At 44.6% G+C, this 26627-nt stretch overlaps 2 long non-coding RNA genes across 2 annotated transcripts in view; both read right to left on the bottom strand.

Moving 5' to 3' along the window:
- Positions 1–26627, bottom strand: part of LOC308062018 — a 459477-nt gene that overhangs the window by 118700 nt on the left and 314150 nt on the right. The gene's annotated exons all lie outside the window — the stretch shown is intronic.
- On the bottom strand, positions 414–24908 carry LOC308062020. The gene is made up of 2 exons (XR_013927442.1): positions 24842–24908; positions 414–662 (listed from the first exon to the last, which is right to left on the bottom strand). It is a non-coding gene; the product is annotated as an uncharacterized lncRNA (long non-coding RNA).

Raw genomic sequence — 26627 nt, 5'->3', positions numbered from 1 at the left:
CCCAGCACGTGCCCTGGCACAAAGCGGGGCTTTAACGCCCTGGCCTGGTGTTTAATTGTTGTTAATTGGCGCCAACAAGGAGCAACGCCAGCCCTCCTTTCGAGACCCCCGGGCACCAGCGGGAGCACAAGGAGCCAGCCCCAGGCCAGGCACCGGGGGATTACAGCCCCCAGCCCCGCCATGGGGCACCCAGCGCCCAGCCCCCTGTGGAGCACAGCAGGCTGGGCGCAGGAGACCCCGGCAGCCCCCCGTTGTTATAAATTGAGACCACAACGGATCATAATCCAATTAACATTTTATTAATTATAGCAAGTAGAATATGAGCAAAAACAGCGCTGGACGGCAGGGGAGTCTGTGCTCCGCCAACTGCCGCCCTGAGCAGTTCAAACAGTCCCTTTTTATACATCTTTACCCGTGTTCATGAAGTAGTGGAGGTATTGACCCTTCACTCATATATCCTTATGTGGGGTTGTCTGTCTTGTTTCTGTCGGTTCCTGGACATCTGGCGGTTATCTTATCTTTCACAAGCAGTGTCTGGTAGCTGTTTGCATAAGCGTTTTCATATATTTTGTTGCCTAAACTTTACATTGAGCTTAACATAAATCTTAATAAACAATACCCTAGTCCATAGTTTCTCACAATCCCCCCTTTTTCTTTTTATCCTATTGAGCTTAACATAAATCTTAATAAACAATACCCTAGTCCATAGTTTCTCACAATCCCCCCTTTTTCTTTTTATCCTATTGTTTATTAGACGCTACTTTCATTCTCGGCACTGCAAGTAAACCTTTTTCCACAATCCCAACATTTATCGTAACACTCACAAGGTAATACGTCACAATTACATTAGGCATAGTTGGGTAATACATATAATAATAACATACAAAACCAAAACTTAAAAATAAAACTTTTTCTTAACACATTCCCTTTTTTTTTTTTTTTTTAACATGTGTCACTATCATGGCTAGACTATAGGGATTTCGCATGCGCGGTCTTTCCAGATTTTTCCAACACATTCTGTGGGGCTTTAAAATCGCGCATGCGCATGTTCAAAGGTATACACGGACCATTCGCGTGATCAACAATGGCTACTGCGTGCCCAGATGAAGTCCCAAACCCATTTCCTGAGCTTACCACTCCGGTAAGTCTGTTAATGGTAACATTTATGGCACTATGGCCAAATGACAGGTCCCAGTTTTCAATGTAAGGTTTTCTTACCACCAGACCACCATGTCACCTGCCAGAGAAGAAGGGTCTAGAGTGGACATTTCGCCCTCTGAACATTCTGTAAGGTGAGTGTTCTCAAAACGTTTAACCTATATGGTTTGTAAGAAACTATGGACTAGGATATTGTTTATTAAGATTTATGTAAAGCATAATGTAAAGACTAGGCACCAGATATCCAGGATGCCTCTTGTGAAAAATAAGATAACCGCCAGATGTCCAGGATGCTGCTTGTAAAAGAGAAGATAACCGCCAGACAGAAACAAGACAGACAACCCCATATAAAGATATATGAGTAAGGGGTTAACACCTCCACTACTTCATAAACACGAAAGTAAAAAGTATAAAAAGGGACTGTTTAAACTGCTCAGGACGGCAGTTGGCGGAGCGCAGACTCCCCTGTCGTCCAGCGCTGTTTTGCTCATATTCTACTTGCTATAATTAATAAAATTTTAATTGGATTATGATCCATTGTGGTCTCAATTTATAACAATTTCTGGTGCCATGACTCGGATAAGGAACAGTGGGCTTTGGTCCTCCGGGGAGGCGCCCCGTGACATTTCGCGGCCCCGCGACCAACAGCTTACTCCAACCTTACCGACGAACCTAAATTCTAGAATAATGAGCAAAGGAGAAACCGGTAAAATCCCATAAAAATTCTGTGCACGGGAGTCCGGACGAAGACGCAGGACGCGTAAGTATATTGTGAATTTGTTCGCAAGGTTTGCCGTTCGGGCGGGATTGGGTTTCCTGGAATATAACGAGTGAGAGGTTTGATATACTGAACCAAGCGAGTGTGGACTCTTAAGTACTGCGTTTCCCATCTCCCGCGAGGGACTGGGCCAGGAACAAGGGGAGCGAGTGAGTGTATGTTTGTGGATATTCCAGAAGATGGGGGCGAAGGGCAGCAAGCCTTCGACTCCCATGGGAAGGGTACCCACTGTACCTAAGAATACCCCTCTGGCATATATCTTGGACAATTGGAGATATTTCCCTGGAACCCTAGGGAAAGATAAGCAGAAAGTGATAGAATATTGTACTAAGATATGGGGAGGGAAGAAGATTTCTAAAAATGTCTTTTGGCCAGTCTGTGGGTCAGAAGAAGATTGGGTAAGACAGCAATTAAACCTCTGGGTTAATAATAAAAAAAAACCCTTAACCCGGAGGAGAGTCAATATGCGGAGGTGTGGCTAAAAAACCGGGAGCTAGATTTTACCCGCTGAATGAAATAAAAAAACTAAACAAAAGAAAAAGAAGGGAGAGTTAGATGAAACCCTTCTAACCCCCCCTCCTTACATTCCTCCTCCTGCTCCTGCAGAGGTCCCCAGAGCGCCCACTCCCCCACCAGAGTCGGAACAAGGGTCTCTCCCCCTCTTCCTAGACGCGTAACTGGAAGTCAAAAAGGGGCAGCTCAAATATACCCCCTAAGAGAAAAGCCCATGGGGGGACCTCAACCTGTGATCGGATATATTTCTGTGCCTCTAAATTCGGCTGACCTACGAGATTTTAAAAGGACCGAGATGGGAAACTTAATTGAGGACCCACTCGGAGTGGCAGAAAGATTAGATCAATTTCTGGGACCAAACCTTTATACTTGGAATAAGATGCAATCTATCCTTTGTCAATTATTTACTACCGAGGAAACCCAGGGACCCCAAGCAGATATTAAATGGCCACTCCAAAGACCTAATTGGGATAATCAGGATCCGGCGCATAGAACTCATATGCAGGACCTGAGAACTATAGTAATTCAGGGGATTAGAGAAGCAGTACCCTAATTGTTACTGTGATTTTGGCTATATTTTTTATAATAATAGTGAGCTCTTGGTGTTGCTGTAGAAAGATACCTGTGTGTTGCATTTTGTAAGTAGTAATTCTGTAAGTGATAAGTGTGTTCTGTGAGTGTAAGCTGGAATGTGGAGAAAAGTGGCCTTTTAATTAATAATTACAAGGTTATTAATAATTGTTATATTCTAAAGACCCCGGCCCACAATTTTTGGAAGAATCTGCACAAGCGTGAAAGACTGATAAGCTAATTAGCATACGAAGCGAGGGTAGGCGGGTTCAGGTAATGAATATGTATAGGCGTTAATGGAATATTCATTGTTTCAAGCTTATTTGCTGCAGTGTTGCTTATTTTGGTTACCGGATTTATGGAATGTGGAATTTGACTTTGATAATTGTTACTGTGATTTTGGCTATATTTTTGATAATAATAGTGAGCTCTTGGTGTTGCTGTAGAAAGATACCTGTGTGTTGCATTTTGTAAGTAGTAATTCTGTAAGTGATAAGTGTGTTCTGTGAGTGTAAGCTGGAAAAATGGGAAGAAAACAGAGTGGTGGGATTTTAAAGAAAAGCCCGTTAGGATGTGTTTTGAGTCACTGGAGGGATATTGGAGGATCCGCTGGTGGAAATGTGAATAGGAAAACATTGATAAAATATTGTAAAATGGTGGCCGCTTTATAAGCTGGAATGTGGAGAAAAGTGGCCTTTTAATTAATAATTACAAGGTTATTAATAATTGTTATACTCATTTATGCTGGAAATGTGAGAACATTTCTGTATTCAGTATATTACAAATGTTGGTATGTGGTTATTGTCTTGAACATCCGAGGGGTGAATGTGAACCTCTGTATGTTTTAAAGTGTATATGGTGTAAAGAATTATTATATGTATGGTGGCGACAAGAAATTGAACGCCCTGACTGTAAGGTTTGGACGCCTTGGGATAAGAGAGAGAGCTATAAGTGAAATTAGAGTCTCTGTGGCTGGGATAGCAATTGAGATAATAGTAAGAAAGGTCACTGGAAGGAAATGGGGGGGCAGCTGGGGGAAGCGTGAATAAGAGAACTTTGGCTAAGTACTGCAATCAGTGGTGGCCCCTGTATAAGTTAGGGGACAGAGAAAATGGCCCTTAAACGGCACACTGAATTATAATGTTTTGCTAAAATTAATGTTATTTTTAAGGCGAGAGGAAAAATGGGATGAAGTAATGTATGCTGGTATGTTTTTCACTCTGAGGAATCACCCAGAGTGGCAAAAGAGTGTGGTATTAACCTAGCTCCACAAGATCCCTTAATATTAGCAATGGAAAAGGATCAGAGGGGAGGTTGTGGTTCCTTCTATGGAGCAACCAGAATGAAACACGTTGTAAGATAAAAAAACTTGTGCTAATGTATGTAAGATCTGAAGCCGGGGGGGGGTGGAGAGTAAAAAAACCCTGTGAAAGTGTTAAAGTATTGGGGTGAGTTTGTACAAAGCCCCGTATCCCCTCGAAGGTGCGGCTGAGTCACGCTGGACGCATGGCAGGGTGTTTGCTATTTGCCTGCAAAGGCTGATATGTAATAACACAGACTTAAAGCAACAAGCAGCAGATTTGCATTCAGGGTAAGAAAGAGTTAAAACAGAAGTGCTGCTGCAGAGGCAGGCTTGTGTAACCTGCAGAGCAGAGCAGGAACAGCATCTCCTGCCCCGAACCCTTCTGCTGGTGGGGAGGAGGGGGTTGCTGTTGCTGACGATTGAGCAGAAGGACCTGACAATGTCACCCCGAGTGCTGCAGCATTTGCAGCACAACAGGACCGGTAACGGCCCCTCTAGGGCAGGCAGCGGGTCTGAGGAGAGTAAAGGTGAATCTCTGATGGGGAAATTTAGATGTTTGAAAGTTAGTTGTGAATAGGACTGGATAAAGGTTCGAGTTGATTTTTACTAAGGTAATCGTGATGTAGAAAAGTTGGTGAATACAAAACCAACTTATTTGGTGTTAAACTTCAGTGAAAAGAATTTGTTACAGTTGTGGGAGCTGCTGGCCACCAGGAAAATATCCTGAAACCTTTAAAGTACAAACTAAGAAAACAAATAAGAATGCCAAATTCACCAAAATCTTTGTTGGGAAGAGATTTATTAGAACATCTAGACGTTTAAAGAAGGGGAAATGAATCCAAAAGTTAAAAATGATCAATTAACTAAAATGTTGAGCTTATCTTTAATTCAACAGAAAAGTGGAAGAGAAGACCTCCCTGAAGTAAAAGAAATCTTTAACCAGGTATATCTGAAAGTAAATTCCAAGTAAAGGGAAAAATGCTTTCCCTGTTACAGTAAAAATGATAAACAGGAGGCCTGCCTAGTTCAGGTAAAACAATATCCCTTGGTCAGCAAGGCTGTGGGGAATACTGCATAAAAAAAACTAAAATAAAATACACTCTGTAGTAGTTCTACTAATGTAAATCTGTGTTTTACCATGACTGTGACTTGTTATGGGATGCGCAGATGAAACTCTGCATTGACAACAAAGTACAAGGAATAAGGCTGGTCAAGTGCCTCCTACCACAATCAAGGGCAAGACTGGGTTGGCCTCTGTGTTTGCCACCAAGAAGGATCTTGAGCTCTGCTGCTGGCTGAAACCCAGTAGGCGTTGAGCGGTGGGGACATATGCCATGCCAGACCTTGATGTGAGGAATGGCCCCCTCTGTTATAAGAGGGTTGTCCAGGAAAGAAGAACATAAGATGGCCCATTAAGGCACTGATTTGGAAATTGGAAACCGCCTGGCCGACCATGAAGCCATACAAGTAGCAGAGGAGGTAGGAAAAGAGGAATTATCCTTAATACCAGATGGTAAAATCCAAACTGTAAGTACAGATCAGGAGCCAAATTATTCTAACTTATTTGAGGGATGGTCGTATAGTGGTACCATCCAATTTAATATGGACCACAGCCGTAATAGAACATAATAAGATGCATTGGGGAGCTGATAATTTATATAAAAGTCTAAATCAGAAATTGATAGGGCAGAAATTGTTTACTGTAATAAAACAGGTGACTCAGCATTGTGAAATGTGTTTGAAAATTAGCCAGGGCAACAGTGGCAAGTTGATTTTTCCAGACTCCCAAGAATTGAGGGGGTACCAATATTTATTAAATGAATGGACACCCCAACGTATCATACAGTATTATAAACCTGCAACTTGGAATCCTAATGAACTTATTAACGGCGCTCGAGAACCTATCTACAATCTGAATCATATCATTCGTCTACAGGCTGTCTTGGAAATTATTATTAATCAAACAGCTAAAGCTTTTGATGTTAAATGCAATTTATCAACACAGGATGGTTCTGGACTACCTGCTAGCCAAAGAAAGAGGTGTTTGTGGTAAAGTAAATGTCTCCAATTGTTGTTTGAAAAGTGATGACAATGGTGAGGTAGTTAAACAAACCACATCAGAGACAGGGAAGTTAGCCCATGTTCCCGTCTGAACTTGGAAAGACGAATATTGACTTGTTTTCCTGGCTTCTCGGGAGCCCCTGGGTAAAACGAATCCTATTTTATTTGTTATGTGGATTAGCCACCTTATTGTTTTTGCCATGTGTTGTTCCATGTTTATAAGATTAACTCAACACGTTATAACTAACATGCAATTTGCTATTATGGTTTCACCCGATGGCGTTAAACAAATGCGAGTAGTATGACAAAATGTACACACAAAATAACATTTTAATAGCCAACAAGAATTTGGAAACAATTAACTCTTAACAATTCAGATAATAATGTAAGCTGAGTAAAAAAAAAAATAGAATAGCAATAAAAACAAGCGCCAGGAACGCAAAGACGACGATATGGAAACGCCTTTTATACTTTTTCACCTCCGCCATAAGTTCTTGACGTGAGACAACAGAAAAACGCACCCTCTGCCTAAACAGCAACAGGAAAAAAAAAAAAAAAAATATATATATATAAAATTTTGATCTTCTTTCTAATGAACCATATAGGTTAAACGTTTTGAGAACACTCACCTTACAGAATGTTCAGAGGGCGAAATGTCCACTCTAGACCTTTCTTCTCTGGCAGGTGACGTGGTGGTCTGGTGGTGAAAAAACCTTACATTGAAAACTGGGACCTGTCATTTGGCCATAGTGCCATGAATGTTACCATTAACAGACTTACCGGAGTGGTAAGCTCGGGAAAGGGGTTTGGGACTTCATCTGGGCACGCAGTAGCCATTGTTGATCACGCGAATGGTCCGTGTATACCTTTGAACATGCGCATGCGCGATTTTAAAGCCCCACAGAATGTGCTGGAAAAATCTGGAAAGACCGCGCATGCGAAATCCCTATAGTCTAGCCATGATAGTGACGCATTAAAAAAAAAAAAAAAAAAAAAAAAGAATGTGTTAAGAAAAAGTGTTATTTTTAAGTTTTGGTTTTGTATGTTATTATTATATGTATTACCCAACTACGCCTATTGTAATTGTGACGTATTACCTTGTGAGTGTTATGATAAATGTTGGGATTGTGGAAAAAGGTTTATTTGCAGTGCCGAGAATGAAAGTAGCGTCTAATAAACAATAATAGGATAAAAAGAAAAAGGGGGGATTGTAAGAAACTATGGACTAGGATATTGTTTATTAAGATTTATGTTAAGCATAATGTAAAGACTAGGCACCAGATATCCAGGATGCCTCTTGTGAAAAATAAGATAACCGCCAGATGTCCAGGATGCTGCTTGTAAAAGAGAAGATAACCGCCAGACAGAAACAAGACAGACGACCCCATATAAAGATATAGGAGTAAGGGGTTAACACCTCCACTACATCCAGGATGCTGCTTGTAAAAGAGAAGATAACCGCCAGACAGAAACAAGACAGACAACCCCATATAAAGATATATGAGTAAGGGGTTAACACCTCCACTACTTCATAAACACGAAAGTAAAAAGTATAAAAAAGGACTGTTTAAACTGCTCAGGACGGCAGTTGGCGGAGCGCAGACTCCCCTGTCGTCCAGCGCTGTTTTGCTCATATTCTACTTGCTATAATTAATAAAATTTTAATTGGATTATGATCCATTGTGGTCTCAATTTATAACATGGTTCATTAGAAAGAAGATCAAAATTTTATATATATTTTTTTTTTTTTTTTTTCCTGTTGCTGTTTAGGCAGAGGGTGCGTTTTTCTGTTGTCTCACGTCAAGAACTTATGGCGGAGGTGAAAAAGTATAAAAGGCATTTCCATATCCTCGTCTTTGCGTTCCTGGCGCTTGTTTTTGTTGCTATTCTATTTTTTTTTTTTACTCAGCTTACATTGTTATCTGAATTGTTAAGAGTCAATTGTTTCCAAATTCTTGTTGGCTATTAAAATGTTATTTTGTGTGTACATTTTGTCATACTACTCGCATTTGTTTAACGCCATCGGGTGAAACCATAATAGCAAATTGCATGTTAGTTATAACGTGTTGAATTAATCTTATAAAACATGGAACAGCACATGGCAAAAACAATAAGGTGGCTAATCCACATAACAAATAAAATAGGATTCGTTTTACCCAGGGGCTCCCGAGAAGCCAGGAAAACAAGTCAATATTCGTCTTTCCAAGTTCCGATGGGAACATGGGCTAACTTCCCTGTCTCTGATGTGATTTGTTTAACTACCTCACCATTGTCATCACTTTTCAAACAACAATTGGAAACATTTACTTTATCACAAACACCTCTTTCTTTGGCTAGCAGGTAGTCCAGAACCATCCTGTGTTGATAAATTGCATTTAACATCAAAAGCTTTAGCTGTTTGATTAATAATAATTTCCAAGACAGCCTGTAGACGAATGATATGATTCAGATTGTAGATAGGTTCTCGAGCGCCGTTAATAAGTTCATTAGGATTCCAAGTTGCAGGTCCATAATACTGTATGATACGTTGGGGTGTCCATTCATTTAATAAATATCAGTACCCCCTCAATTCTTGGGAGTCTGGAAAAATCAACTTGCTACTGTTGCCCTGGCTAATTTTCAAACACATTTCACGTTGGCTGAGTCACCTGTTTTATTACAGTAAACAATTTCTGCCCTATCAATTTCTGATTTAGACTTTTATATAAATTATCAGCTCCCCAATACATCTTATTATGTTCTATTACGGCTGTGGTCCATATTAAATTGGATGGTACCACTATACGACCATCCCTCAAATAAGTCCACTTATTTATTTTATCATTCATATCCTGAATTACCTTTAAGTTTTCTTTAGAATAATTTGGCTCTTGATCTGTACTTACAGTTTGGATTTTACCATCTGGTATTAAGGTTAATTCCTTCTTTCCTACCTCTTCTGCTACTTGTATGGCTTCATGGTCGGCCAGGCGGTTTCCAATTTCCAAATCAGTGCCTTAATGGGCCATCTTATGTTCTTCTTTCCTGGACAACCCTCTTATAACAGAGGGGGCCATTCCTCACATCAAGGTCTGGCATGGCATATGTCCCCACCGCTCAACGCCTACTGGGTTGCAGCCAGCAGCAGAGCTCAAGATCCTTCTTGGTGGCAAACACAGAGGCCAACCCAGTCTTGCCCTTGATTGTGGTAGGAGGCACTTGACCAACCTTATTCCTTGTACTTTGTTGTCAATGCAGAGTTTCATCTGCGCATCCCATAACAAGTCACAGTCATGGTAAAACACAGATTTACATTAGTAGAACTACTACAGAGTGTATTTTATTTTAGTTTTTTTTATGCAGTATTCCCCACAGCCTTGCTGACCAAGGGATATTGTTTTACCTGAACTAGGCAGGCCTCCTGTTTATCATTTTTACTGTAACAGGGAAAGCATTTTTCCCTTTACTTGGAATTTACTTTCAGATATACCTGGTTAAAGATTTCTTTTACTTCAGGGAGGTCTTCTCTTCCACTTTTCTGTTGAATTAAAGATAAGCTCAACATTTTAGTTAATTGATCATTTTTAACTTTTGGATTCATTTCCCCTTCTTTAAACGTCTAGATGTTCTAATAAATCTCTTCCCAACAAAGATTTTGGTGAATTTGGCATTCTTATTTGTTTTCTTAGTTTGTACTTTAAAGGTTTCAGGATATTTTCCTGGTGGCCAGCAGCTCCCACAACTGTAACAAATTCTTTTCACTGAAGTTTAACACCAAATAAGTTGGTTTTGTATTCACCAACTTTTCTACATCACGATTACCTTAGTAAAAATCAACTCAAACCTTTATCCAGTCCTATTCACAACTGACTTTCAAACATCTAAATTTCCCCATCAGAGGTTCACCTTTACTCTCCTCAGACCCGCTGCCTGCCCTAGAGGGGCCGTTACCGGTCCTGTTGTGCTGCAAATGCTGCAGCACTCGGGGTGACATTGTCAGGTCCTTCTGCTCAATCGTCAGCAACAGCAACCCCCTCCTCCCCACCATCAGGAGGATTCGGGGCAGGAGATGCTCTTCCTGCTCTGCAGGTTACACAAGCCTGCCTCTGCAGCAGCACTTCTGTTTTAACTCTTTCTTACCCTGAATGCACATCTGCTACTTGTTGCTTTAAGTCTGTGTTATTACATATCAGCCTTCGCAGGCAAACAGCAAACACCCTGCCGTGCATCCAGCGTGACTCAGCCGCACCTTCGAGGGGGTACGGGGCTTTGTACAAACTCGCCCCAATACTTTAACACTTTCACAGGGTCTAGATAGCAGCGGGAGGGGAGTGAGGGAGGTGGTAAGAGCTGGGGGGGAGGAGGGCGGTGGAGGTGTATACGGAGGGGGAGAGGTAGGGATCTCATCCTCACTTCTATTCTTCTTCTTTTTCCCCCCTTGTTTTCTTTTAACGGGAACACGAGGGCCCTAGTTTCAGACCCTACCCATAAGGAAGCATACTCACTTTCCTCCAGGCAAAAGGGGTCTTTTGAATTCACATATATATTCAAAGCCTGGCATATCCAGTCTTCAGATGCCCCGAAGACCGGTCAGTAGAGGTGGTTGCCCCTAATTTGTTTCCCACCTCAAACTTCCATACAGTAGTGTATCAATCTTACTTTACTCTTACCCTGCCTAGAAGGGTACGCATCCCAAAATTTTATCGTTACTCCTAGCGGACTCTCCGGTGGTATCTGTGGGAGCCTAATCTGGACCCCAGAACCACCCATGGGATCACAGGGCTTTGCTTTTCCTCTGTCCCGTCTTCCGAGGCGCCTTCTTTCACTCACGCACTCGCTTCCCCTGGTTCGTGGCGCAGCCCCTCGCGGGGTCTGGAAACCGCACTACTGAGGGTCCGCACTCACTTCGCCCTCCCTGGGCGTCTCACACAAGCCCGCTTCAGGATACCCAACCCCAACCGAACGGTTAACTGGCCTATACTCACGCGTCCTGCGTCTTCATTCGGGCTTCGTGCACAAAGATTACGGGGTAACCGGTTTTATTTGCTCACTGTCACATTTGAGGTTCGTCGGTAAAGGATTTGGCGTAGAAGCACCCCGACAAGGGCCGCTTATCCAGCGGGGCGCCTCCCCTGCCACGGACCTCAGGCCAGATTGCCCTTATCCGAGTCACGGCACCAAAATTGTTATAGTTTAGCTGTCCAATGAAATGCCAGAGACTGGCCAATTAGAAAATGTGATTTATTAAAGCAAGCGACAAGTAAGCAAAACAGCGCTGGGCGGCCGGGGAGTCTCCTGCTCCACCAACGGCGCGCAAATTCAAGCAAGCTGAGCAGCTCTTTTTCTCTTCCCCGAGGTCACTTCTGACACCCTCAGTAGCCCCTCTGCTGCTTCTGTTGTGGTGGTTTCTTGCCAGACAGGACGTTCCCATGTTTGGTGTAGCAAGATCACATTGTGGACATGTCTCTTCTTGTTAAACAGGAAGTTCTTAAGACCACCACAACGGGTTCGTTCCTCTTGCTTGCCTTGGTCGATCAGCAAATTACCTTGAGTTACTTATTACAGTACCAGCCCAGGAGAGAGGGGAGGCTGCTGCAGCCCCCGCCCCGGCTGCGGCCAAGGAAGTGTGTTCCAGTGGGCACACGCGTGCCGAGCGGGCATGCCCACCGCACACACGTGTGCATGCAGTGAGGGTCAGCGCTAGGTTATGCGGTGTGCATACCCGCACAGGCAGGCAGAGGCAGCCCCCAGCCCCCGGTGCCTGTAAGCACGCTGCAGCGGGCTGCGCTTTTCCAGCCCCGGGTGGGCACCGGGCCCCGGGGGGCAGCGATCTCCCTCGGGCTCTCGGCAGAGGAGCTCGGCAGCAGCCCGGGCTGCGAGAGGGGGGCGGCTCGGGGGGCGGGGGGCCACCCGGGGCGGGGGGACACCCCTCCCGGCCGGCGGGCGGTCCGGCAGGCGGTGCCGCGGGCTGGAGCGACCCCGCCCGCCCCTCCCTCGGGGACAGCCGGCGGCTGGAACCCGGTGGCCGCCCCCCGCCCCCCCGCGCCGCGGTGCGCTCGCTGCGGGGTGCGCCGGCGGGGCCGCTGTGCCCGGGCCGCAGACTCCGCACGGCAGCCGGGGAGGGCTCCGCCGTCACCCCCCGCCCTGCCCGGGGGCGGCTGCGGGAGCGGCGCGGGCGAGCCGGGGGAGCTGCGGGTGACGGGCGCCCCCCGAGCGGTTGCGGAGGACGGGAACGGCCGCGGCAGAGGCCGCGAGTGCGGCGTGAAGGTGCCGGTCAGCCGGAGCCGCCTCCCGCGGGGGGCCCGGGCTCGCTGCCGGGTCTCCGCGCGGTCGGGGCTGTCGCTGCCGAGGTTCGAGACGTTTCGCCGCCGCCCCTCGCCCCGGCACGCTCCTGCGACGGCGGCGCTGGCCGTGCCCGGCTCGGGGCAGGCGTTTGCCAGCCGGAGACCGGACCCCCTTTCCGGGAGAGGCCGGAGCGAGGCGGCGAGCGCCGGGGAGCGCGCAGGGAAGGGAGCGGGCAGCCCTCCGCAGGGGGCGAGCCCGGGGGCTGCGCTGCGGCTCCGCACTCGCGGCTCCGCCTCAGCCGCAGGCAGCCCCCGCAGAGCCGCCCCCGGCCCCGCGCCGCGCCGCGCCGCAGGCAGCCCCCGGCGCCCCGGGAGGCGCTGCGGACCGACGGCTTGCACATCGGTGGTCAGCAGAAGGCAGCTCTGCGCCTTAAGTGGCGACGTAGAGAAAAGATGTGTCTGCAGCGAAGCACAGGAGAGGGTCCGGAGGACAGAGCGTGTTGCAGGCGCTTGGCAGCACACGGCCTCGGGAGGGGGAACAGACGCCATGGGTCAAGCTGGGGCATAAGGTAAGCTCAAGGAGAACCAGTTGGTTAATGGGACCAAACAGAAATGACTTGAACTGTGCATGAACACTTGAGTGAAAGTTAAGACCGCTGTGCCTTTAAATGGGGACGAGGCTCGTAAGACCCAGTGAGGATTAAGTGTGACTAAAGGTCATCGTAAACGGTTTTTCCAGGTGTATAAAGTATTTTCCTGTCGCGACGAGCTGTGCTAGCTTTGTGGGTTTGCCCCCCAGCTCCCGTCCCCGCAGAGACGCGTGCCTGGTCCCTCGGCCGTGCGGGTGCTCGATCCGTTGCACGGCGGGCGATGGGATCCGGCCGTTCGACGGCAGCATCAGGTCCCGAGGAGACGGTCACTGCCAGCCCCGGCCGGCCTCGGCGCTCGGCGGGGCTGCGCGACGTCCCGGTGCGACATGTCCCTTCCCGGGGCTCGCCCCCCGTCTGGGTGCGAGGGGGGTGGCGGCCCGGCGGGTGGCGGGCCTGCCGGGGTGGGAGATGCGGCTCCAGGTGCTTTGCCCGCCGGCCCGGACGGTGCTTTCGCCTCTCGTTACGCGTTCGGGGGAGGCAGGAGGGTCGCCGTTACCGTCAGCGAGCCCGTGCTGCCGCCGCTGCCCGGCGTCGGGGCTGTGTGGCATCCCGGGGTGGCGGGGAGCGGAGCGATGCGCCTCGTCCTTGCAGGGTGCTGAGCTGCCCTTCCCCGGGGCCAGGGCTCGCTGCTGCTTCCAGCTGCACAGGATTTGGTCTCGCAGCCTCAGTGTGAGGGCTGGATTTTCGCGAAACGAGGAGGAGCTGCTGGCACCTTCTGTACTGACGGGCGGCTTGATTTCTTGCTGTGCTTTTCGTACATCTTTAATAGCCCGGTGGAGTACAAATTGTAAAGGAAACTTCATACGCAGAGTTTGAGAGTTTGAAGAGAGATTATTCACCCTCTAGCTGTCGTGAGGTTTCACCTCTCCTTCCTGGCAGGACTGATCTTCCAGTTAGAAGTGAAACAAGGTCAAACGGTTAAAAAAAAAGGCTTCCTTCTGTCAGGGCGAATCTAAATCAATCAAATTCCCAGGCACCAAAGTGTGTTGTGTAACAAATGGGAGTGCAAAGGTAAGCACGTAGCTTTGCGTGTGCGAGAGCAGTTGTGGGACTTCTCTGTAAGTTCTAACACCTTGCTCTTTGCGCTGTTCTGCAAATTTGCCGGGATTTTAAGTATGGACAGAAGAGGGAGAGAACGAACATATGCATTTGATTTGCTTAATAGAAAATATCTTGGCAGAAACACATGCTTGTGCTGTGTATTCTGTTAGAACTTGGCTTTTTAAAATACTCATGTGTTCTGTCTAATGAAAAGCTGGTAGTATCTCCCATTCACCTAAGAATATGTTCAAACATAGCTTGAGATATGCTGCTAATCACGTTAAGAAAAATGTATAGCTTAATATCAAACTAGCTAAAGTGCAGTCACTGGGGAATATCTCGGTGCTTGTAAACTTTAATTTAAAGAGTGCTGTGAGGCTGGATTACCCCTACCCAGTACAATTGAAACAGCAGTATACCCCCTCTTTTTTGAAGGAAGACTGTAGGTCGTTTTGAACAGCATAGAATCATAGAATCATTTAGGTTGGAAAAGTCCTTTAAGATCATTGAGTCCAGCCATTAACCTGACACTGCCAAGTCCATCACTAAACTGTGTCCTTGAGCACCACATCTACACATCTTTGAAATGCCTCCAGGGATGGTGAGGCCACCCTGAAACTTCCCTGGGCAGCTGGTTCCAGTCCTTGACAACCCTTTCAGTGAAGAATTTTTTCCTAATGTCCAATCTAAACCTCCCCTGGGGCAACCTGAGGCCATTTCCTCTTGTCCTATCCCTTGTATCCTTGTTGGATCTGGTAGAAATGATCCCCAGATGGCAGTGTGTAAAGGATTAATTTAAATTCCAGATTCTGGTTGCCTGGCATTAGCAAAAATAAAGCTTTTGTGTTATTTCTCTTAACAGTTAAAAATTAGATGCAGGAAAAATAAAGAGAAACACTAAGTACTGAATTCCTCCCCCCCCCCCCCTCCATTTACATTTTGGTAAGAGGGAACTAATTTGCTCTCCTGTCTGCTGTGCATCCTGGTGCTGAGCTAATCTTTTCTATGCCCTAGATTGTTATTAGCCTTGCTTGCTTATTACTGAAAGATTTACTTTCCAGGACTCCTTTTAATTCCGTTTGCTGCTACACTGCCTTTTGTCTTAAATGTTATTTTTTTGTAGTGTCCTTTGAAAGATTCTTGGCCTTTTCTAACCCGGGACAAATTTATAGTAGCCTGATCGAGTTTTCCTAATCATGAATGATCTTCCCAGCAGGATATGTTCTTTGTCTTCTTCCTAACGTGATTCAGGACACACTCTGTTTTAAAGTGCCTTACCCTTGAACCATTGTGCTGGGATTTAGTGTATTGACCCAAACTCTAGTAGATTTTTCTTGAGGCTTTTCTGTGTCACTTTGCACAGCACTCGTAAGATACCTGCTGTCAAAGTGCTTGCACTTTAGTAATAACACCTTGGCATTGTTAAAGTAAGTATGTTTAAATTTTCCTTTGGCCGACTCATCTGTTTTAATTCCTTAAGTATTCAGATTTGTTCTGAGACTGACGCGCGGAAAGCAGACTCCACAATCTGTAAGATTGTAAAGTAGGTATGTTTATTCAGCGCTGGGCAGCACGGGGGGTGGGGTGGGGGTGGGTGGGTTAGTCCTGCCAAAACCGTGTGCGCCTGACACGAAAACTTGCTCTGTTTTTATAAGGCATCTCATTACATATTCATAATGTGTTGTAATGCGCCTATACATATGCATTACCTATCCCCGCTTCGTATTAAAATTAGTTCTGCGAGCTATTTCCATATTTTTTTCTCGACTGAGTTTGCGCAGTGTCCCCTGGTGGTGGTCGTCAGGGGTCCTGAGGATGAAGGCAGGCGAGTCTTCCTCATGACCTCCCACATCTGGCGCAGGCTCAGTAACGTCCTGGTTTTTGTCCAAACCGCAGAACTGGCTTTGGCTTGTTCTTGCAAGGTTGTAATTGTTCTTTTGACTTATATGGTCATAAAGCTGGACTTATAAGGTCATAAGGCTCTTTACTCCCGTATACCTTATCACAACACCCAAACAAACCATGTAAGATCTGGCAAACAGCTAAGCAGACTATTATAATCGTTAAAACTTTACCCTAAACGGCCAAGCAGACTATCATTACCCTAAACAGCTAAGCAGACTATCATAATAATCGTTAAACTTTACTCTGTCTCTTAACCCCTTCTCTCTCAGTCCCCCCTTTTCAAAGAAATTAGTAAATTCTTTTACTCAGACTCGAAGTATTGATTAGATTCTAATTTTTGTCGCAGTTGATTTCTCTTCCATTCACTATAGGAATTTCCAGTTCCCTTAAGCCACCAAAATCCACAACGGATAGCTATACCAATAATTAAAAGTAGAAAGACAATCACAATGATCATTACAAATAATTGTTTTAACCATGTTAGATTGGGCAACCAGGATGTCAATTTCTCCCATAATTCAGAAAAGCCCCAAGAAGTGTTATCTTGTGTCACTTTATGTAGAATATTTACTTGTTTCCTAATTTCTTGGAGGTCCTCTGTAATTCGCCCGCTTTGATCTGCATACATGCAACAATCTACATTGATCACAGTGCATACCCCTCCTTGGAAGGCTAATAGAAAATCTAAAGCCATACAATTCTGTGACACTATTTTTGATAAGTCAGTAACTTCCTTCTGAAGTGCCAGGAGAGCATCAACTGTCCTATTTTCCACTGTTTCTATTATAGCTGAGATGTTTATTATTGCCTTTTCCAACTCACTAACCCCTAAAAACGGAATGAACCATCGCGCAAAACTGTGGAAACTCGTTGGTCTGTTTATGAGGGGGTTATTTACGATGTTCTGTTTTTTCCTTATGGGGGGTCGTGTTGACCCGTCAATGATAGTAATATTGGGGACCAGACCTCCCAGAGTGCATGCTCCTCGCCATCCTATGGGCAAGACTTTACGAGCCATTGTGCCACACAACCAATACCACCCTGTCCCTCGTGGGGTCGGGAGACCGGTATAGTTCAATTTCAAAAATCCCAAATCTCTACCTGTCATATTTAATGTATGACTTCGGTTACAATTTGGGTGTTCTCCCACGAACAGTCCTTTTCCCGAACTTACCAGGCAGTTATCCCCCAGTGTGCTGGTCTCTTCGACAGTGATTTTTAATTCTCGTCCCCACTTAACCTGAGGGTCTGTGCTCCAGATTGTATTTCCCCAAAAGGAGCCGTCTTGGCGGTTCGTCAGGGGAACTGGCAGTGGGATGCCTATTAACGGTATCTCATAACCAGAATGTCTTGGCATTTGGGTACAGATCCAACAATCTGTCTTATTTAAAATTTTGGTGATGTTTTGAATCGCCTGAACATACCAGTTCTCTCGCCAGGCCGCTGTGTCTATCACCTGTGAAATTATCAGAATCATATTAAATTTAACCCACATCCTATCTTTTTAGCTTGAGCTTTAATGGCCCTTGAATTTCTGATGTCCAAAGCTTTTGTGGCGACTTCTTTACACGGGTATGATGAATCCAGGCATTCTGTTCTTTAATTTTGACTGCTGTGAAGGAGGTGAGGAGTACTTGGTATGGTCCTTCCCACTGTGGTTTCAAGGTTTTTTCTGCAAGAGACTTTACATATACATAATCTCCAGGTTGGATATCATGTACAGGCCCATCCAGACCCCTTCCTCGGGTCCCAGTTACATGTTTTCCAGTTTTATTGAGCTGCTTGCTCAATGCCACCATATAGGAAGTCATAATTTCATCCCCAATTTGCATTGATGTCCCCTTTTGTATTCCATAGGGGCGTCCATACAGAATTTCAAAAGGGCTCAGTCCTTCCCTCGCCCTCGGTCTTGTCCGTATACACAAAAGGGCTAAAGGGAGAGACTGAGGCCATGGCGAGTTTGCTTCTTGTCCCAACTTTACAATTTGCTGTTTGATTAAGTGGTTCATTTTCTCCACTTGGCCACTCGACTGAGGGCGATATGGGGTGTGAAGTTGCCAATCTATACCTAAATGGTGGCTGGTTTGTTGCACTATTTTTGAAACAAAGTGTGGTCCTCTGTCAGAGGATATGGTTGCTGGAACCCCAAAACGCGGTATTATTTCTTGTATTAGTATTTTAGTTACCTCCCGAGCCTTGGCAGTTCTGGTTGGGAATGCTTCTGGCCAACCTGAAAAGGTATCAGTTAATACCAGCAAATATCGGTACCCCCCTTTTCTTGGAAGTTCTGTGAAATCAACCTGCCATTGTTGTCCAGGCCCATTACCCTTTCCAATCTGGCCCATTTCTAATTTGGGAGTATTCTTTGGATTAGTCTGGAGGCAAAGGTCACACTGTTGAGTCACCTGTCTCACTGTGGTGTATAAGTTTCTAGCTACAATATCTTTTATCAGATGTTTATACAGAGCCTCCATTCCCCAATGTCTCTTCCTATGTTCTTCCCGTATTAAGTGCCACAGTAAATATGAGGGGACAATTAACTTTCCCTGTGGGGTATAAGCCCATCCCTCTTTATTATATGATCCTTCTAAGTCTGAAATAAGTTTCTGATCTTCCCTAGTGTATTTTGGTTTATCTTGTAGGGAAATATGCCTATCGGGGATTAAAGCCCCTGCTACTTTTATTTTTGTTTTGGCTACTTGTTTTGCCTCTCTGTCTGCCAGTTCATTCCCTTTTTCCAAATCTGAGCTCACTTTCTGGTGTGCCTTAATATGCATAATTGCCACTTTCTCAGGGAGTTGGACAGCTTCTAGTAACTTCAGAATTTCTTCTGCATGTTTGATATTCTTTCCTTGGGAGTTCAATAAACGTCTTTCTTTTCAAATTGCTCCATGTGCGTGTACAACTCCAAAGGCATATTTTGTGTCTGTGTAAATGTTTACAGTTTTGCTCTGAGCCAACTCCAGGGCTCGAGTTAGGGCAATTATTTCTGCCTTTTGTGCGGAGGTGTTCATGGGCAAAGGTCCTGACTCTATTACCTCTTGACTGGTGGTGATGGCGTATCCTGCGTGTCGATTGCCATTCAGGACATAGCTGCTCCCGTCTGTGAACCAGTTTTCTCCGTTTTCTATGGGGCTATCCTTTAAGTCTGGGCGACTTGCGTATGTCGCTTCAATAGTTTCCAAGCAGTCATGATGCACTGGTTCTCCTGTGTTTCCGCTGAGAAAAGAAGCTGGGTTGACAATGTTAGTAACCACGATTTCCACATCATCCTGTTCCACTATTACAGCTTGATATCGCAGGAATCTTTGTGGAGATAGCCAGTGTCCACCCTTTGCTTCCAATACTGCCGACACTGCATGGGACACAAAACCAGTCATTTTCTGGCCCAGGGTGAATTTTCGGGCTTCCTGTATATTTAGTATCACAGCCGCAACTGCCCTTAGGCATCCAGGCCAGCCCTTTGCAGTCGCGTCTAACTGTTTAGAGAGGTAGCCAACTGCCCGACGATACGGACCTAGCTCCTGTGCCAATATTCCTAGGGCAATGCCCTGTTTCTCGTGAGAAAAAAGGAGGAACGGCTTACCCACATCCGGGAGTCCTAAAGCCGGGGCTGACATCAGAGCCTTCTTTAGTTGTTCAAAAGCTTGTTCAGCCTCTTTATTCCATTCGAGGTGTTTCTGCTCAGTCGCTGTCAGCGCATATAATGGTTTAACAAGCCGTCCATAATTGTAGATCCACAATCGACACCACCCTGTCATTCCCAGAAAGGTTCGCAATTCCTTTACCGTCTGGGGTTTTTTAGTTTGGCATATCACCTCTTTGCGGGCCTGCCCCAAAGTTCTCTGTCCCGCACTGATCTCATAGCCCAAATAATTCACTTTACGCTGCATTACCTGGGCCTTCTTCTTGGACACCCTGTATCCTTGAAGCCCTAAGAAATTCAACAGACTCACCGTCCACGCCATACAATCTTCCTCTGTGTTGGTAGCGATCAGGGTGTCATCCACATACTGTAACGATTTTCCTTTCTCGGACGGGGCTTCCCAGGATTCCAGGTCTCTCGCAAGCTGATTGCCGAAGATGGTAGGACTATTCTTAAATCCTTGCGGCAACACCGTCCAAGTGAGCTGGGTCTTTCGACCACTTTTAGGATTTTCCCACTCGAATGCAAACAACTTTTGACTGGCTTCGTGGAGAGGGAGGCAAAAGAAAGCATCCCTTAAATCTAGAACAGTAAACCAGATTAATTCAGGTGCCAATGCAGTCAGTAGGGTATACGGGTTTGCCACGACTGGGTAGAGATCCTCAGTAATCCTGTTCACTGCGCGCAAGTCTTGAACCACCCTATATGACCCATCGTACTTCTGAATAGGTAATATAGGGGTATTGAATTCAGACTCACATTCCTTTAATAGTCCTAGCTGCAAAAATTTTTCTATCACTGGCCGGATTCCCTCCCTGTCCTCTTTCTTTAGAGGATATTGTTTAATCCTTACCGGTCGTTGACCTTCCTTTATCTTAACTTCAACAGGTGGAGCATTTTTCGCTCTTCCAGGCACATCAGTAGCCCAGACTCCTGGATACACTTGGTTCAGAATTTCCTCATCAATTTTCCCTTCCGAGGGGAGACTAGTTAGGACTAGACTTAATGCCTGTGTATATTGTCGATCCTTTACCTCCAGAGTAATTTCCCCTTTTTCAAACGTGATCTTTGCTCCTAATTGTTCCAACAAATCTCTCCCCAAAAGTGCCTTTGGGGAGTTGGGCATGTATAAGAACTTGTGGATACCCCATTGTTTTCCCAATTTATACTTTAAAGGTTCGCAAAAATACGCCTTTTCACTTTGACCAGTTGCTCCCTGTGCTACAACGTAATCATCTCCTAAAGGCATTAAGGCTTGATTCAAAACCGAATATGTTGCTCCTGTATCTATCAAAAACTCCACTTGTTGCTGCTTTTCCCCTAGCTTAATTATAACCAGTGGATCCGCTAGGGTAGATTCCCCAGGTTCCCGTCAGTCTTCTATTACATTGGCTATCTTCACGTTCGCCGAGGTTTTCCGACCCCCTTCCCTGTTCCTGGACATTCCCTTTTCCAATGACCAAAGCCCCTGCATATAGCGCACTGATCCTTTTCTAATCGAGACGAATCTCGCCTGCCACCTCTCCGTTCCCCTTTTTCTTGAATGGCAGCTATCAATTTCCTTTGTCCCCGCCGATATTCTTCTTCTCTATTACTAAACACCCTCCATGCTTCATCCAACAGTGTAAGAAACTATGGACTAGGATATTGTTTATTAAGATTTATGTTAAGCATAATGTAAAGACTAGGCGCCAGATATCCAGGATGCCTCTTGTGAAAAATAAGATAACCGCCAGATGTCCAGGATGCTGCTTGTAAAAGAGAAGATAACCGCCAGACAGAAAGACAGAAACAAGACAGACGACCCCATATAAAGATATAGGAGTAAGGGGTTAACACCTCCACTACATCCAGGATGCTGCTTGTAAAAGAGAAGATAACCGCCAGACAGAAACAAGACAGACAACCCCATATAAAGATATATGAGTAAGGGGTTAACACCTCCACTACTTCATAAACACGAAAGTAAAAAGTATAAAAAAGGACTGTTTAAACTGCTCAGGGCGGCAGTTGGCGGAGCGCAGACTCCCCTGCCGTCCAGCGCTGTCTTTGCTCATATTCTACTTGCTATAATTAATAAAATTTTAATTGGATTATGATCCGTTGTGGTCTCAATTTATAACAATTTCTGGTGCCGTGACTCGGATAAGGAACAGTGGGCTTTGGTCCTCCGGGGAGGCGCCCCGCGACATTTCGCGGCCCCGCGACCAACAGCTTACTCCAACCTTACCGACGAACCTAAATTCTAGAATAATGAGCAAAGGAGAAACCGGTAAAATCCCATAAAAATTCTGTGCACGGGAGTCTGGACGAAGACGCAGGACGCGTAAGTATATTGGGAATTTGTTCGCGGGTTTGCCGTTCGGGCGGGATTGGGTTTCCTGGAATATAACGAATGAGAGGTTCGATATACTGAACCAAGCGAGTGTGGACTCTTAAGTACTGCGTCTCCCATCTCCCGCGAGGGACTGGGCCAGGAACAAGGGGAGCGAGTGAGTGTATGTTTGTGGATATTCCAGAAGATGGGGGCGAAGGGCAGCAAGCCTTCGACTCCCATGGGAAGGGTACCCACTGTACCTAAGAATACCCCTCTGGCATATATCTTGGACAATTGGAGATATTTCCCTGGAACCCTAGGGAAAGATAAGCAGAAAGTGATAGAATATTGTACTAAGATATGGGGAGGGAAGAAGATTTCAAAAAATGTCTTTTGGCCAGTCTATGGGTCAGAAGAAGATTGGGTAAGACAGCAATTAAACCTCTGGGTTAATAATAAAAAAACCCCTTAACCCGGAGGAGAGTCAATATGTGGAGGTGTGGCTAAAAAACCGGGAGCTAGACTTTACCCGCTGAATGAAATAAAAAAACTAAACAAAAGAAAAAGAAGGGAGAGTTAGACGAAACCCTTCTAACCCCCCCTCCTTACATTCCTCCTCCTGCTCCTGCAGAGGTCCCCAGAGCGCCCATTCCCCCACCAGAGTCGGAACAAGGGTCTCTCCCCCTCTTCCTAGACGCGTAACTGGAAGTCAAAAAGGGGCAGCTCAAATATACCCCCTAAGAGAAAAGCCCATGGGGGGACCTCAACCTGTGATCGGATATATTTCTGTGCCTCTAAATTCGGCTGACCTACGAGATTTTAAAAGGACCGAGATGGGAAACTTAATTGAGGACCCACTCGGAGTGGCAGAAAGATTAGATCAATTTTTGGGACCAAACCTTTATACTTGGGATAAGATGCAATCTATCCTTTGTCAATTATTTACTACCGAGGAAACCCAGGGACCCCAAGCAGATATTAAATGGCCACTCCAAAGACCTAATTGGGATAATCAGGATCCGGCGCATAGAACTCATATGCAGGACCTGAGAACTATAGTAATTCAGGGGATTAGAGAAGCAGTACCCTAATTGTTACTGTGATTTTGGCTATATTTTTTATAATAATAGTGAGCTCTTGGTGTTGCTGTAGAAAGATACCTGTGTGTTGCATTTTGTAAGTAGTAATTCTGTAAGTGGTAAGTGTGTTCTGTGAGTGTAAGCTGGAATGTGGAGAAAAGTGGCCTTTTAATTAATAATTACAAGGTTATTAATAATTGTTATATTCTAAAGACCCCGGCCCACAATTTTTGGAAGAATCTGCACAAGCGTGAAAGACTGATAAGCTAATTAGCATACGAAGCGAGGGTAGGCGGGTTCAGGTAATGAATATGTATAGGCGTTAATGGAATATTCATTGTTTCAAGCTTATTTGCTGCAATGTTGCTTATTTTGGTTACCGGATTTATGGAATGTGGAATTTGACTTTGATAATTGTTACTGTGATTTTGGCTATATTTTTGATAATAATAGTGAGCTCTTGGTGTTGCTGTAGAAAGATACCTGTGTGTTGCATTTTGTAAGTAGAAATTCTGTAAGTGATAAGTGTGTTCTGTGAGTGTAAGCTGGAAAAATGGGAAGAAAACAGAGTGGTGGGGTTTTAAAGAAAAGCCCGTTAGGATGTGTTTTGAGTCACTGGAGGGATATTGGAGGATCCGCTGGTGGAAATGTGAATAGAAAAACATTGATAAAATATTGTAAAATGGTGGCCGCTTTATAAGTTGGAATGTGGAGAAAAGTGGCCTTTTAATTAATAATTACAAGGTTATTAATAATTGTTATACTCATTTATGCTGGAAATGTGAGAACATTTCTGTATTCAGTATATTACAAATGTTGGTATGTGGTTATTGTCTTGAACATCCGAGGGGTGAATGTGAACCTCTGTATGTTTTAAAGTGTATATGGTGTAAAGAATTATTATATGTATGGTGGCGACAAGAAATTGAATGCCCTGACTGTAAGGTTTGGACGCCTTGGGATAAGAGAGAGAGCTATGTAATGTGTTATAAATTGAGACCACAATTGATCATAATCCAATTAAAATTTTATTAATTATAGCAAGTAGAATATGAGCAAAGACAGCGCTGGACGGCAGGGGAGTCTGCGCTCCGCCAGCTGCCGCCCTGAGCAGTTTAAACAGTCCTTTTTTATACTTTACTTTCGTGTTCATGAAGTAGTGGAGGTGTTAACCCCTTACTCATATATCTTTATATGGGGTCTTCTGTCTTGTTTCTGTCTGGCGGTTATCTTCTCTTTTACAAGCAGCATCCTGGATGTAGTGGAGGTGTTAACCCCTTACTCCTATATCTTTATATGGGGTCGTCTGTCTTGTTTCTGTCTGGCGGTTATCTTCTCTTTTACAAGCAACATCTGGCGGTTATCTTATTTTTCACAAGAGGCATTCTGGATATCTGGCGCCTAGTCTTTACATTATGCTTAACATAAATCTTAATAAACAATATCTTAGTCCATAGTTTCTTACAATCCCCCCTTTTTCTTTTTATCCTATTATTGTTTATTAGACACTACTTTCATTCTCGGCACTGCAAATAAACCTTTTTCCACAATCCCAACATTTATCATAACACTCACAAGGTAATACCTCACAATTACAATAGGCACAATTTTCACGTGGCATAACACATTCGCAACAATCTTCATCCTCATTAATAGATACACTCTTATATTTTCCCTAGACTTCATAGTTAAAATAAGCAATTTAGCTATGTCAAATCGTTCTCTAATAAAGTGTAAAATATAGCGTAATATACAAGGCCCAAATATAAGTCCCAGAATCAATATAATAAGCGGTCCTGCTAAAGCAGACAACAAAGTAGTTAGCCAAGGTGAAACATTAAACCAGTTTTCATACCATGACCTGCTCACCTCACGATCTTTCTTACGTTGATCTAACCTTTTCCGGAGTTCAGACATGGTGTCCTGGACTACTCCCGTATGGTCAGCAAAAGAACAACATTCTTCATTAAGAGCTACACATAACCCTCCTTCCTTTAAAAACAATAGATCTAATCCTCTTCTATTTTGCAGCACTACTTCTGATAAAGACTTTACTGAAGTGGCTAAATTTTGGATAGATTGTTCTATTTTTGCTAAATCCTCATCTACAGCCATCTGCAAACTTTGTAATTCCTGACCTTTTACTAGGGAGGCTATGCCTGTACCTGCTCCAACTCCGCCCGCTATCAGCAGTGTAGCTAGGGTTACCACTGTAATTGGCTCTCGTTTTTGTCTATTCAGGACTCCTTCAAAGTGGCGTAACACCTCCTCAGAGGTGTGATAGATCAGACGAGGAACAATAATCACCTGTACACAAAACTGAGATTGATTAAACACGTTTAGGGATAGGCAAGGCGTTACTCCGATGTCTGAACAAACCCATTTAGCTCCTGGTGTTGGGATAGCCCATTTGTCATTTTGATTCTTATGTTTCTTTATGTTAACTTTAGTGATTGTTTGATTACACAAAGACTGATATTTTTCGGGCACTGTACCTATACATTTTCCTTGACCTGTTACTAATTGAATAGTAATTCCTTGCGTATGGTTCTTCTGGTCATCCCATGGACATTCTTGTGGGTTTGAACCACTAGACCATTGAATCCTATCTGGTATTCCGATTGCCTCAAAATATGGTGGTCTAACATTGTAACATAACCAGCATTCCTTAGTTAAATTTGGTTTGCTTTCATTAAGGGTACGATAAGAGGCTTGCATTAAATCCCATAAGGGGTCTTTGGATTCTGACACTCCTGAATCCCTAACTAAAGAGGACTCAGTCACTGTGTCATTAGTTGTTCTATCTGTTACTGATAGGGAATTTGGACGAGTGGTTGTAACACTTGTGGGGACAATCTTTTTCTTAGGAAAAGTGGGTGAATTCAATACTTTATTCGGCCCAACAGGGAGTGAATCATGTGGTATTTTAATTTTTCTTATGAGAAAATGCCCTCCCCAATCTTTAGGAATTCCTGCATAGACACGTATTCCCCATGTTCGTCCTACCAACCATTCGTCTTCTAGGGGATGCAATACTTGAAATTTGATGTGAGTACAGACTTTCTTGTTACGTGGAGCTACATAATCCACGTCACGCAGACCTGTAAGATCTACACCTGTTTGTTCAGGTACACATCCGTTAGGAGTCCAGGTTGCTTTTATATATTTATCAGGAGCCTTTACTGTCCAGCCCGAGGCTATTGTCTCACATCCCCAATAACCACAATAATAGTGTCCGGGATAATGACAGTAAGGCTGTCCAGAGGCCGGGCATAAATAAAATGGAGGTCCTTTTTCACAAGGTATTGGTACTAAATCACAAAGTTTCACTACGAATTCAGGT

The sequence above is a fragment of the Falco punctatus genome (genome assembly GCF_963210335.1).
Source record: "Falco punctatus genome assembly, chromosome: 4".
In the NCBI taxonomy this organism is placed as follows: Eukaryota; Metazoa; Chordata; class Aves; order Falconiformes; family Falconidae; genus Falco; species Falco punctatus.
Note: the sequence above shows the minus strand (reverse complement) of the source record. Positions and strands in the feature narration are given on the sequence as shown.